The following is a 14018-nucleotide window of genomic DNA, read 5'->3' as shown; positions in this document are numbered from 1 at the left end:
CTCAATTGTTGAAAATCATCCTTTCAGGAGATTAATGGTTTTGTTTCTTGGGGTTTCTCATGACTAATTTGTATGGAGAGTTTAGAAAACGCTATTGATTGTTCAATAAAGTGTGAAGTAGGAAAGAACCAGCATTTTCATAACTTTGTGTTGTATTGGTTACTTGTTCTTTGATATTTTTGTCTTGAAATGGACTTGTTTTTAGACAAATAACTTTTGGAACGATTGAAGTGGCCATAAGGTGGTGTCAAAAATGTAGGTAGATGCATTTGATACCTTCCTATTTATGTTGCACCTGACGCCCTTGCTTTCATGCCTTTGTAACATTGATTATTGTCACCTGCCCCTACCGCACAGTCACTCTACACAGGTGAGCAATGTGGTCCGAATGTGTCATTCTTCACAGAAATTCGGAACATACATGTTTAAATGTGGGATAATGTGAAAAGTATTAGAAATTTTAACTCTAAATGGTTCTTTTCATCTGCATTTTATATAGAGAGGAACAATGTAGACTGTGGGCTTGTGAGAAGGGTTTAAATGGTGCGTAACCTTAGACACAGTTGAGGCAACCTAATTCCTGTTTAATAAAATGGTTTCAGGCATCATGGAAAGTCTTGCCAATAAAAAGAACTCCATATTCCTTTGGGATGTGCTGTGTCACTTACCAACCATGTGAAGCAGGAAGATTTCCGGTGATTACAAAACATATTGTTGTATTTTAAGCCACTTGTGTTGAAAACGTTACCTCCTTTAACAGTAAAAAAGTGGAGGGGCGCCTGGGTGGCTCAGTTGATTAGGCATCCATATCTTGGTTTTAATTCAGGTCATGATCTCACAGTTTGTGAGTTTGAGCCCCACATCAGAGTTTGCGCTGACAGCTAGGAGCCTGCTTGGGATTCTCTCTTCCCTCTCTCTTTGCCACCCTCCCCCCAAATAAACAAACAAAAAAATTTAAAAAACAATAAAAAAGTGGTAATTGTGCCTAGACATTAAATGTTACGTTTAGAATATATACCGCAGCTTAACACTCTTTCTCTCATCTCTACTAATTATAAAACCACCCAGACTTGCCGCTGACAAGGCACCCAGTTTGGTACCTAATTTATAGTGAGGTCTTTCTGAAGTTTAATTTGTAAAAATATTAGACATGGTTGGTCACTTCTTCCTTCAATGAAGGCAATTTTTTATTGCTTCTGGTTGCTTCATACTGTGAGTTTTCCCTTGACTTCCTTGGTTAAATTTTGTTGTTTGTTTTGTATGTGACAGCCCCTTAAATAACAGCATTACTCAGAATTTTGTTTTAGAATCTTCTCTCCTCCCCTTTCCTCTGCTTTACTCCCCGTCTCCCTCCCACTCCCCCACCCCCCGTGTACACTATCTCTTGGCAATCCTACTGTCATGGGCTATATGTTCATGATGACCTCATCCATATCTCTAGCTCAGAATCCACTCCCTAGATCCATCTATCTTCAACTACATGTAAAAATCTCTCATTCGATGTGTTGCAGATACCCACATTCAATCCCAATATGTTCCGCCTCTGAGTTTGTCCAATGGTAAATGACACAATTGTTATGCCCACTTTCCCAAACCAACAGCCTGAAAGCTATTCTGAATTCTGATCCTAAATCATCCCATCAAGTTCTGTCCATTGTGTTCCTTCATAAGCCTTCAAATTCCTCTGCTTTTTTCAGTTACCACACCACCACCTTAATTTTGCCTTTATTGTTTTCTCAGATTGCTACAATAGTTACCTAGCTCCAGATTCCCTGCCTTGAGTCTTGTCACTCCCCAAACCCATTTTGACATGCCCAGAGTAATGCTTCTGAAAGGTCTTCATGGAGGCCTTCTTGAACTTGCCCCTTCTCACTTCTCAGCCCTTTCTCTTCTATCCACCCAGCATTTCCTTATCTCCTACCTGTCATTACAATTAAACCTGTTACATCCTATGACTTCCTCCAGGCCACTGACCATGCTGTTCTCTGGTTTATAAACACTCTGCATCTCTCTTCCTTGGGATAACCTCCGCTTGTTCTGAAGGTTCAGCTTTGGGGGAGAAGCCTTCATTAGTAATCTGTAAATGCCATGGCTGGCCCTTTTCTCTGCATCCATAATACTTTGGGCTTCTCTTTGTTATTTTATTGTACCTACCAGATTCCCTGTCTACTTTCCCAACAGAAGACAACAAGAGTAGTAGAAGACCTTTGGGGAGCAATTCTAATCACATGTATAAACTCTTGCCAAATTGCTAATGGAAAGGATTTGAACAGAGGATTCTCAGAAAACAACTGGGATGGCCCCTAATCATAGTGGGGGCAAAAAGGATTGAGTTTGGGGTTGGGCTGGAAATGAGTGCTCACCAGTAGGTACAGCCAACACACATATTGTGTTACATCGTACAGCACATTTTTAAGCATTTTGTTACTTGGGGATTGTTTTGAAATATTTGTTTTGTTCTCCTTATTCATTTTAAGCTCCTTGTGGTGGAAGAATTTAATCTCTACCAGATAGAACATCAGAGGTCAGGCTCCAGAGTTGAAGAATTAGATTCCAGTCTCAGAAACTATAACAGTCCCATGTGAACATGTCAATAAAATGACCATAGGATGGAGATCAGTGAGTGTAAATGGATTGCAACTGAGCAGTATAGTTTGGGGGTAGAGATTAAAGATGTTTTAAGGAAAATTTTAAGAAAATGAATTAAAAATGTTAAAGAAAATAAATTGTATGTTTTTATATTGGAAAGCAATGCAAAAAGATATACTAATGTTAGTGTTAAGTTGCATCTTTGTTTTAATTCATGATTTTAAAACATTTTTAAAATTTTATTTAATGTTTACTTTTGAGGGGGGTGCAGAGAGAGAGGAAGATATGGAACCCCAAGCAGGCTCTAGGCTCTGAGCTGTCAGCACAGAGCCTGACACGGGGCTCGAACTCACAAACCATGAGATCATGACCTGAGCCAAAGTCAGACACTCAACCGACTGAGCCACTCAGGCGCCCCTCATGATTTTAAAAATAAACTATTTTTTCAGTGTTGTGATTATGTGGCCAGTAATAGTATCATCCTGACCATCATTGGTATTTATTGGGAACAATAATTATAGATTCTTTGACCTACATATTTATTTCTAAATCTATTCTCCATTTATAGGAAACAAGTATCTTTGGAGAGTAGCTGATTTATCTTAGGGTAGGAAAAAATGAATCTGGGTTTGAAAATCTTGTTTTTGCTGATAATCAAGAGTGCTTTCAGAAAATTTCAGAGAGTACAAAAGGTAATACAGTTAGTATAAAGTGCTCCCAGGTCAGTTTGTGATGATCAAATCCCCCAAATAATACAGTAATAAGAATAATAATTATAGTTAAGTGGAAAGTTGAGGTTGTGATATGAATCATAATGATGCTCCAAAGAGAAACATTTATAGAGCATGTTGCAGGGTTCTTGTAATATAAAGGAAGAAGTAACTATAGCAGGGTGTGTTTAATATAAAACTTATTTTTAGTGAGCAAAAGAGTTTTAACAAATAAAGCTGTTTTGTATCTTTTATTAAGTATATACCAATTTATAGCAGGTAGCTTGAATCTCCAGCTGTGTAAATAGGGTTGTGAAAAGTTTTATTTGCCAGGTACTGTATACAATGGCTGTAGAATTCCTGAGAATGCCTGGTATTTAAAGCTGTTTTGTTTCCCCCATTGGTACTTTAGTGAGTTTTTCCAAGTTCCATGGTGAGAACATTAAACTATTGTGTGTGTGGCCGGGGGGGGGGGGGGGGGGGGGGATTGGTTATCCATCTTCGTTTAGCTGGCTACTTTCCTTGTCCTTAGCTCTGCTTTTCTGGTGGCCCAATAAATAGAGGCTCTTTCCTCGGAGTCCCATTGTCCCTATAGGTGCGCTCTTAGGCAGCATTTAAATTGGCTCCAGATTGGTTTATCCTCAGCTAGGTGGCTCCACATCTGGTTTATGGAAATTAGTCATGCATCCTTGCCTTACAAATATGGGGACTGTGGACTGCCCAGTGTAACTACCTCTCCTTTCCTTCTCCTGCTAGAGCTTTTAGCCACCATTGCTTCCTTGTGCTAACTTTTATGACAGGTTTAACAAAAGCTGCAACACCCCCTAACTGCAGGGGGCACATAGCAAGCTCCCTGAGAAATCTCATTGAAACCCTTCTCTCTTGCAGCCAAGGGGGAAGCACACCAAACTCCCCTCCTTTTCTGGTCAGAGCACAGCTGTCTTTCAAGAACTCCTTCTCACATAGCTCATCAATCTTTTTTCCGGCCTCAGTCTGAATAACTTTTATGTCCTCAGCTGGACAAGGTCTTTAAGTTGCGCTTCGCCACCCTTTATGGAAATGTCTGAATGCCAATCTGTCTCCCATCTCATTTCAACAATTGAAATCTATTGTTTTTGGGTCTCAGACACAATGTCATTTTAATATCCAGTTAGACGTGTTTCCCATAATGCTAGTGCATTGGAACAATATAAGGAAATAGCAAGAAAATGGGTTTTACAACACTGACCAAATAGAACTTTGAAAATGTGATTTCAAAGAAAGGTACTAGAGGGCAGACTCGTTATTAGCCACTCAAGGTTTGCATCATTGTGATCCCATGTGGTGACTTCCAGCTGATTGGTTGATAACACAAATCAAATACCCTTGGCAGGTTTGAGAAAATATAATTGTGTGTGTGTTGGGGACTGGAGGAAGTCTTGTAACATTGTTATAATCCAGAACAGTATTAAAATACTATTGTAAGCAGCCTAAAAATGATAAGGATAGAAATATCCTTATATTTTATATATCCTTATATAAAAGATAAACCCACACGATTGATACCTTTAAAAAGTAATGCATTTCGGGGCACCTGGGTAACTCATGGGTTAAGCAGCCAACTCTTGATCTCAGCTCACATCTTGATCTCAGGGTCATGAGTTCAAGCCCCGCACTGGGCTCTGCGCTGGATGTGAAGCCCACTTAAAAAAATTTTTTTAAGGTAATTCATCTAATTATTGTATTTATATATGTTTTGCCTGCTATTTTAAGTGTTCAAGAGAAATTAAATTTTCAGGTTTTTTAAAGGATGTTTTTAGTAGATACTGCCAGCTTTTTAAAGAGATTATACTCTGCCTCTCAATAAAGTAAACAGCAAATAATTTGCAACCATTTTTAATCTACCACATTAACTACATGAACTTTCCCCCCAGATGCTTTCTAAATTTTTTGAATGTCTTAAAAGATTATTTTTTCTACATGAAAACTATTTTATATAAAGAAGTTTAACAGATTGATCATTAATTGCATTGCAAACAATGGTTAGTATGCCTCTTGACAACATAAAAGCGCCAAAGACATTAAATAATTTTAGCGTCAGTTAAAATGATTAACTCTACATAGAAGAAAGTAAAATACAAAGACATAAAATTATATGAATGAAACACCAGGAAGCCACTGGAAGGGCCATGTCACTCTTAGGTAACCTTTTTAAGAATGATGTGTGAGACACTGTTCTGAGTGCTTTGTCCGGATTGACTCACTTGTTCTTCGTAACACCCAACGAGGTATGTTCTATTATTGTTTGGACAATGGCATGATTGTACAATTGTATATTTACAATTGTGAGGAAATGAAAACTTGGCCTAAATAAATTGCCCAAAGTCAAAAGATTAAAAATGACTGACTTCAATCCAGGGTTCTGGGACTAAGCCACAAAGTGGAACCTGGATCCTTGCAGCTCTGTTTTGAACAAAGATTGTCTTGTATGCTCTCCTGTATGGCAGGAACATGATTAAGGAAGTTTCTGCTTTGTGTGTGTTTTTAAATATTGACTTTTCCTACCCATATGTGGGTACTTTCTTCCAGTTCCTTCTTATGAGTTAGAGACACTGAAGTTTTTCGGTGCTTTCAATTATATCCTGTACTTTTTTAGCTTAAATTTATAAAAGTTAGAAATCATTAAATAGAAAAAATAATCACCCATCATTTCACTTTCAAGAGTCAATTGTTATTAATATCCTCAACTGTTTATTGCCTGTACTCTACATATTGTCTATATTGTTTGCACTGCATTTACCATTTTGTGACCTGCTTTGTATTTTTGTTTACCATATAATAAACATGTTCTAATGCTATCAAAAATGTTTTAAACATCATATTAAAAATTTTATATTAAAAAAATTTCAAACATACACAAAATAGGATAGTAAAGTGAACTCCATGTATCCATTAAGCAGCATCAAAATAGCTAATAATTCCTCTGAAACTATTCCTACTTCCCTCTGCTCCAATGACTGTATCATTTCATCTAAACATTACTATTTTACTTTCTCTTTTTTTAATGTTTATTTATTTATTTTGAAGTGGGGGGAGCACGGGGGGGAAAGAGAGAGAGAGAGAGAGAGAGAGAGAGAGAGAATCCCAAGCAGGCTCCACCCGGTCAGCACAGAGCCTGATGCAGGGCTTGATTCCACAGACCGTGAGATCATGACCTGAGCCGAAATCAAGAATTGGAAACAACCGACTGAGCCACCCAGGTGACCCTAACTATTACTTTCAATATTTGAATGTTATTCAATCTTGTCATGAGCCATATTCTGCTTATATAAGAAATTCTAGTTACAATTGAAATCTCATCACCATATTCCTGACTAGATTATCCACACTGTTCTATGATTACATTAAGAAAAAAACCTATCTATGCTCTCATCTGAACATCTGTGCCATATAAAACTTTCTCTAATTAACTTCCATGCCACTGAATCCTCAACACAATTCTCTAATATATACGTGACACATTTACATAACAAAGACATCAGGTTAATGAAAAAGCATGGCTTTTTAATCACTTTTGAAGCCATAAAGTCACAACCAGTAACTTTGAATACACATAAATTGTAGAAAGACATAATTGAGGGTCCTGAGGCAAGATTTAAAAAGTGCACACACCTTTCATCTTAAAATATTAATGGCTCTGAGCTGTAAAATCTTTCTTTTCATTATAGACTCCATTTGTTTTAACACTTCCATTGGCCCTCTCCTTTGCCTCAAATACCATTTACAACCTGATTTATATTTTCTGTGCACATAATGAAGCTAGTGAAGAATGCTTGCCTCCAAGTACTGCCTCAGAGGCCTTGCTACAATTCTCTCTATAATCTTTACATCAGCAAAAATAACTCAGGGGGAGTAAAAAGTCTCTGTGACAAGAACTAAGGATTGTTTATGAGGTAAGAGAATGTCTTAGAGCCAAATGCAAGGACATCAGGTTATGTGACCACAGGCAAAACTCTGTCAATAATTCCATTTAAAAACCCATTTCTAAAGGGTTTACAGCTCTGCTGATTCAGTTACCATGGGCCCCAATCAGCCTTAAAAAATTGTGATCTTAAATTACATTTGCCAATCCATTTGGGTTGAGGACTTAAAAAGGACAAAAATAAAGTATTTTTCTCTGAAGCATATTTACTCTTTCTATATTAATTACTTTTTCTGCAAATATGTTCTCCTTCTGCAGTTGAGATATAAATTAGGAACTATTTTTGTATTGTTGGCTCATTTTGCATTTTATTCTCATCCTTTCCGTCTCTGTAGTCCACTGAGCACATGGATGTTATAACTGCACTCATGGCCCATGTATTCACCATGTTATTTGCTTCCTATGGTTTTTATTAATACAAAATATTTGTTTCCATTTATTGAATGCTCACCATGTATCAGGCACTTTGCAAACTTTACCTCAGATCTTCACCCCGCAGCCGTGCAAGTAGATGTTACTACTCCTTATGACAGGTAAGCTATCTGAACATCAGAAAGATGAAGAAACTTTCCTGTGGGCACCCAGGTGCTTGGGTTAGGGAAGAACATAATTATCTTTGGATACAGAGTCCACCCATTCCTGAGTATTTTCTGAATCAGTGAGAAAAGTATCTTGCTCTAATAATGTTCATGTCTTTATCATCTTGACTATTGATATAATAAAACGCTATTAATTTCAGTTATCATTGACCTCTTTGGCAAATTTACAATTCAACTAAAGTACATTAAACTGTCTTTATTTACAGATACATAAAAATTAAATTTAGAAGCATCTTTAAAAACTAGTTTAGACCACTGCAGAAAACAAGTTTTCTTATTCTTTAAACATTTTGTTTCTAAGTCTAGAATATTCCATGTCTTTGTCCTCTGCCAGAAGACATGGAACTTAGCAACTGCCATCTGAACTCTCCCAACCCATCTTCCATGTCTAGAAAATTAATTCTAATTTTACAGAAGCAAAAAGAATTTTAGCTTCATGCTAATTAACTATTGTTTTTAAAAAACTATTTCACTTGGGGCGTCTGGGTGGCTAAGTTGGTTGAGCGACCAACTTCTGCTCAGGTCATGATCTCACAGTTTGTGAATTTGAGCCCTGAGTGGGGCTGTATGCTGACAGCTCTGAGCCTGGAGCCTGCTTCGGGTTCTGTGTCTCCCTCTCTCTCTGCCCCTCCCCCACTCATGCTCTGTCTCTCTCTGTCTCAGAAATAAATAAACATTAAAAAAAATAAAAAAAAACTATTTCACTTAACCTTTGCTTCATGCATTTTTCTCTGTTTGGGTTCATGGTTCTTGCCAAAGTACTTCCTCTAATGGTTCTTTTTGGTAGGGCTCTCTGGGCATCAAAATCCTTCAGTCTCTTTATGTCTGGAATTTCTTGATTTTTGTCATGAGAAGTTTGAACTAGTTGTAGGAATCTAGGCTGACAGCTGTTTTCCCTCAACATTTATTGTTGCTGTCTAAGTGCCCTTTCTTTATAGGTGAAAATTTCTTTGTTGGGAAATACTAGTCCAGGGGTAACTTTACTAGTTTTTTCTTTGATGTTCTGAAATGTCACTGTGTTTAGATGTAAGTTTATTCTGTTTATGCATCTTGGCATTTGATACTCATATTCTACCTGAGGAAACATCATTTTAAAATTCCAAAAAACACTAAATAAATGTTTCTTTTAATATTGCCTTCTTATCAACTTTCCTTTTCTCAAAATCTAGAATTCTCTTGGGCATTTGTGGCCACTTCTCATTCTGGCCTCCATGTCTGTCTCTTAACTCTGCTTTCAAATATTAAACAAGCATTTATATCTCTCTGTATTATTTTTAGTAGTATCATTTGGCTTACTAATTATCTCTTTATCTCTCTAGTTTATTTTTTTGTCCATTGACTTCTTTTATTTCAACATCAAAAATATTTTTTATTCCCAGGATTTCAAATTGGTTCTTCTTGTTGTTGTTGTTTTTGATTCATAGCCTCCTGCTTTTTTTGTTACAAATAAATATAGGACATTTTTAGGTCTCTGTTAATATACCACATATGTATAGTTTTTAGACTTCCATGGTATTTCTCATTTCTCAGGAGTAAATTTTCTGTTTGTAAAATGTATAACCTATCTTTCATGACCTTGATTTGCCTCAGGTGCTGTGGGATTTTAGTTTGCAAGATTGTTCCAGGTCTTTCTTTTTAACCCTTTATTTCTGTACCTATTTCTCCACATCTACTGGCTTTTCAGTTGTTTCTGCTCAGCCACCTTCAGGTGCAGGTGTTAGGTGGGTGATCTGACTGGGAATCTTTGTTTCCTCCCCCACCAGATCCTCTTTCTACCTCTTCTAACAATGGTCCACTGAGATAATGATTTTGGTTTTGAGTCTGATTATATCTTTTAACTATCTAAACAAAATAAAGATGTATTTAATACTTTTTAAAGATTTAACCTATTAGATCATCTTTTATAAATTGAAACAAAAACTCACAAACAATCTTGAACAGAAATTTTACAGTGACATTCATTGGAATCATAAGATCACAAGAAACCTATCATTTTATAAAAAAATAAAGTTTAAATTCAGAAAGGACAAGGAACTTACACAGTGCCACACATTGGGTGAGTGGAATATAGAAAACTATGAATCAATTCTCTGGACTTCTCACTTCTCTACCCCACTTTCCTAATCCTCCTCGTACAAAATGCTCATTGACTTCTGCTAATAAAGGCTGATGTTATTTTCATTGGAAGAAACAGTTGTCTTAAAATACCTCCAATTATAGATTAATGGTGGCCCATAAGGCCGATCTGGCCTGTACATATATTTGGTTCACATAGACTTAGTATTCTACATGGTTTCTACTACTAAAAGTGAGAGATAAAAATAAGAAAAAAAAATACAGACTGCAACACTTGGCTAGTGTAGGCCACAGTCTAGCCTGACAATAATTACACAGAGATGAGTAACTACTGAGTCCATCTGGATGAAGTACTGTTACTTCACCAGTCCCCATCCAGTTGCCTGGTTCTTTCATACTTCTCTCCTCCCTCGAGTTAGTGACCCCTGACGGGGGGTGGCGGGGAGTAGCAGTAGGCACAGGAGTTCTGCAGAGTTAGAGTTTGGGCACCTGGGAAGCAGATGCCAAAGAGTTTAAGGGCCAGACAAAGGGAGAGCAAAGAATGCTGATGGTGTGTTTCACTTTTTTTCTAATGGCCCTGGGCACTTACCCTAAAGTCTTTGCTCTACCAGGAGGCAGCATGAGGTCTCTGTCATCTCCCTGCTCCTTTCCCATGAAGGCACAAGTACTTGTGGGTCTCAGGGTCTCTCTAAAACTGGGTTCTGGGGCTGAGACAAACTACCTTGAACCTGAAGGACCTCCTCATCTGCCATCTGTATCCCTTATTTCAATGGAGGTAAATTGAGTGGTAAGTGTTAGAGGAATTAAAATGCACATGAGGCAGCAGCCAGAAAAATACCATTCCTGGGGCAGCTGTTTAAAGAACTTCCCTGTTTGTTATAGAACTGATCAACAAAAATAATTCTAAGATGACTATTTCATCTTTCAGCATGTGCAGCTTTTCTTAAGACCTTACAATTACTAATCTATTCTCTACATTTCCATTTGTGCAATCCTGGTCATACATTCAGATTCTGAATGCCGTTAGCCAAACTGAATAGTTACTTGAGTTTTCTGTTTCCTGGCTATATTTAGCTCATTATCTTAGAAATCACCAGTCTGAATTATAGTATATTTGTGTATTTGTACACATAAACACAGAGATAAAGTTCCACTGACCTCCAGTAATATTCCTCAGAGAGTGCCCAGATAACATGGAGTATGTTGCAGAGGAAGTTTTCTTCATGGCCTTTGCACTGCACTGCAAACTATGTTACAAAGTCCCCTCCATTTGCTCTTATGGCATCTTATGCTGACAACCATTGTGGTGCTTACCAAATGTATTAGTTTCCGAGGGCTGCTGTGAAAAAAAATACCATACACGTGGTGCTTCAACAACAGTTCCAGAGATTGGGAGACCAAGACCAAGGTGTTGGGAGGTTTGGATTCCACCGAAGCCTTTGGCTTTGTAGATGGTCATCTTGCTGTGTCCTCACATAGCATCTTCTCTGTGTTCATGCAGCCCTGGTGTCTCTCTGTGTGTCCAAGTTTTCTCCTTTTGTAATGATACAAATGAGGTTGTACTAGGGATCGCCTTAACCGTCTTTTAAATCACTTTTTAAAGACCCAGTTGGGTCTTAGGGGGTCAGGACTTCAACATATGAATTTGGGGCATGGCACACAACTCAGTCCATAACACCAAGCCTATTTTATTTGTCCACTTGATCTCTTTCCCACTGAAAATGAAGGCAGCAGTCGTGTCATACTTATCTTTGTGTACCTTATATCTGTCACTTTTGATTTTAAAAAAATATAGAACTGAACAAGCTCAAAAATATGACTAGGATGTTTTGTGGCTTTTAAAGAAGTTTTATCTGTTCTCACATATTTGTTTGGGAATGATAGGTGTCCGAGGGATTTACCTACAACTATATTACTCTTACAAAGAAATTCCAAATCTAGCCATTTATTCGGAGATAGGTAAGGGGTATATTTTTCTATTTTAATGTTTATTTATTTTTGAGAGAGAGAGGGAGAGACAGACAGACAGAGGGCAAGCAGGGGAGGGGCAGAGAGAGAGGAAGATACACAATCCAAAGTGGGCTCCAGGTTCTGAGCTGTCACCACAGAACTGGACATGGGGCTCAAACTCACAAACAGTGAGATCATGACCTAAGCCGAAGTGGGATGCTCAACTGACTGAGCCACCCAGGCGTCCCATACATTTCTATTTTAAATGAATGGGGGGAAAATAACACAAGGAAAGAAATCAGGAGAGAACATGGTAGGGTAAATATATATTGGGAGAGGTTGTCACCTAATATATATTGGTTTCCATGTCAGATAAAATAAGCCATTGTCTATACCTTAAAGGACTCATAACTAACTTAGGAACAAATATGTTCAAATGCCTGGGAATTTGTAGGGATAAAATGTGGACAAAATTGTATCAATGTGTAGGGGCTAGCAAGTGCTGCAGTGATTAACAGAGACCAAATTCCATTGTGGTCTAAAAAAAACGCTTGTGGGATTTGGTGACCAAAAGTTGTGACTTCATTGAGGACACAAGGTTAGAGTTGGGTCTTTAAGGATAAAGGGGGAAAAGCGGCATAATTTCAGTGGTTGGTTCCAAAATTTGGAAATCAAGGATGGTGAAATTATCAGGAGGCAGTTGAAAAAGAAAAACCAGCATAGTTTTCATAGCCCAAATCTTGAAATTATTTTATTGACTAACATACTGCCTTTTAAAAAATGTTTTTTCGACTCTGAACAATGAACTGTCACAAACATTTCAATCCTAACATAATTTAAGTCTACCCAGCATAAGCCCAATGTTTTCAATGGATAAATAGGTAATTAGTCATAACAAAATGACTTATCCCTTTGTCTAGCTGGCATTGGAGTTAAAGTTCTGAGATTTGGGTCATGAATCATGAAATGATGGGTTCCTCCCCCAATAATAAGCAGGAAAGAAAAAGAAAATATAAAAAAACACTTAAGTTGTTTTAATGTCAGTAATCTACTATTCTAAGCTCATAGGAAAATTCCTGTTAGTTTAAAACATGACAATTGGCAAAGTACTTTATGTCACTTTGTTCTATACACATTCCATGGCATTACTTAATTTTTTTTTATCTTTTTAGCTCTAGGTGTTGTTTCCAATTTTTCATGGTCTAAATGACAGTTTATATTGTCTTCAACAGAAAAATCAGCCCACACTTTAGGTAAACCTCTTGGAAAATACGTGTCTGTCCATTGATGTTGGCTGAGTTTCTTTCTTTTTCTTTTTTTCTGACTTGGCCTGATTTACGCTTTTCTCATGTTTATCTTAGGAGATATATGTCCTAGCACACAATGCAAACTAGGAGTACAGAGCATTTTAAACTAGTATCCATTTGGCATTATTTTATAACAGATTATTTTTATTGCTTTGAATAGTGCATGAGGTATGCCGTGGAGCCAGGATTTACCTTGATTTATTATAGTTTTTTTTTTCAGCCTTTGTTATAGATGATCGTAGTTAAGATTATTCTAAATGTTTTACTAAAAGTGTATTGCAAACCAATTAAGAGATAATTAGATTTTAGGTATTTACTATATGTTTTCATATAAGAAGTTGAAATCCCTTTCTTCTGAATGCTGCTCCTTGGCGTGTTTGAACTCAGAGCCATTCCTTATTTTACCTCCCCTCTGACTCCCCACCCCATGGTCTGCTTTTGTCTTTTAAGGCGGGTCCAAGATGATCTTCTTCATTCATGTGTTAGATAGCATCTGGATGGGTTTGGCCAGCAGCAGGCACTATCAGGAGATTGGAGGTGAGAGAAAGAAGAGTCCAAAACTTGCCTTTTCTTCCTTCCATTCCTTCCTTCTTTTTTTCTTTCTCCCTCCCTCCCTCCCTCCCTCCTTTCCTTTCTTTCCTTTCTTCATTCCTCCCTTCCTGTATTTTTTTCAGTTTTAATTATTTTTGTATATGTATATGTTTTTAATTTTTGTTATTAAAGTATAGTTGGCATGCAATGTTACAGCCCAAGACATTTCTTCACCTCTCTGTTTGTGTCAAACAAATATCCGTCCTTTCCTGTGTTCTCCTGGCCTCCAGCTCCA

This window comes from Panthera onca, chromosome A1 (genome assembly GCF_046562875.1).
Source record: "Panthera onca isolate mPanOnc1 chromosome A1, mPanOnc1 haplotype 2, whole genome shotgun sequence".
In the NCBI taxonomy this organism is placed as follows: domain Eukaryota; kingdom Metazoa; phylum Chordata; class Mammalia; order Carnivora; family Felidae; genus Panthera; species Panthera onca.
Note: the sequence above shows the minus strand (reverse complement) of the source record.